Source organism: Embiotoca jacksoni, unplaced genomic scaffold (genome assembly GCF_022577435.1).
Source record: "Embiotoca jacksoni isolate LCO1_2020_lvr unplaced genomic scaffold, fEmbJac1.0.p SCAF_10, whole genome shotgun sequence".
Classification (NCBI taxonomy): Eukaryota; Metazoa; Chordata; class Actinopteri; family Embiotocidae; genus Embiotoca; species Embiotoca jacksoni.
This window is the reverse complement of record NW_027185230.1, coordinates 2,558,118-2,559,461: the sequence shown is the minus strand read 5'-3', so window position 1 is coordinate 2,559,461 and position 1,344 is coordinate 2,558,118.

The following is a 1,344-nucleotide window of genomic DNA, read 5'->3' as shown; positions in this document are numbered from 1 at the left end:
TCTTCCTTAATATGATCAATACTGATGTCATATATTGACCCTAACAGTACCATTAACAGCCTAAACACGTGAATCATCTCTAATCATCAACTGTGTAACAGGACAACACCGGGCGGCCTCACCTGTTGATCCCAACGCGGCTCCAGAGACCGGTGCTGGTTTTTGGAGCAACAGTGTCCTCTGGTGGAAACAGGATAACAAACAAAAAGGAATACAAGTTCATGCAAAAAAAAAAAAGATACAGGGATATCCAATATCTGTGAGATACGATGCATGTACCCGGTTTTTAGGATCAAAGATTTAAAATGATACGGGATATTAAAAACATGTCAGTCACCGTTGTCTGTGGGACAACATGATGTACGAGATGTTCAGACTTACAAAGACAAGAAAACGTGGTCAGACCGGTGAATTCAACGTGTCCTCAGGACCGTCCAGTGTCCTCAGGACCGTCCAGTCCAGTGTCCCCAGGACCGTCCAGTCACGTGTGTCCTCAGGACCGTCCAGTCACGTGTGTCCTCACCGACACTTAAAACCTAAATGACATGTTTTCATCGGTTTAGAGAACTTAAAACATTTCTTCAGAGGACAGGTCCTGTGCTTTATGTGTTGGTTAAGTTAGCCAAACTAAAACACTGGTTATGAAAACATTTACCTCGATATTTAAATGAGTCGACATTTTTGGCTTTGTTGTTCCAGGAGTTATCTTAGCTTAGTTTAGCTTCGTGAAGAGCCTGGCTGACATTTTCACTGTTTAACCATCTTAAAACTTTGAACTGTCGCTTTTGCACACTTATAAAGGAGCTGACATGTTAATTTGATCGTGTTTAGCAGGTGCCGACAGGTGGACTAACCTTTGGACAAACAAGGGTCGCTATCGGCTGTGCTCGCCCTGCTAAACTACTTTATCCCAAAATGTCCCTTAAAACAGCATCATTTTTTTTTTTTTTTTTTTAATAAATAAAATTGCCTCAATAAAATATAGAATGCAAATATCAAAAAGATTCTGCTGCTTCAGACACATTTCATTCAGCACTTGAACGCACCGCGCTTTAATTACTGGCCTTTAACATCAGCTTGTTTTTTTAAGTTGCAATTGTTATCGTTTTGAAAAGTGTTTGATACACAGTACTGATATTTATAGCCTTTCATGGCTCAACTGAAAAGGATTATTTCCATCATTAATGAATCAGCTTATTATTTTCAAAATTAATTATTTCTGTCAGAGCTTAAAGTACCATATTCAAGTATCTTATTTTGTCCAATGAAGAGTCCCGAAATCGAAGTACAAGACAAAGAACACGTTTTGAAACATTCATCAGAAAAACAAAGCAAAACTCTGAA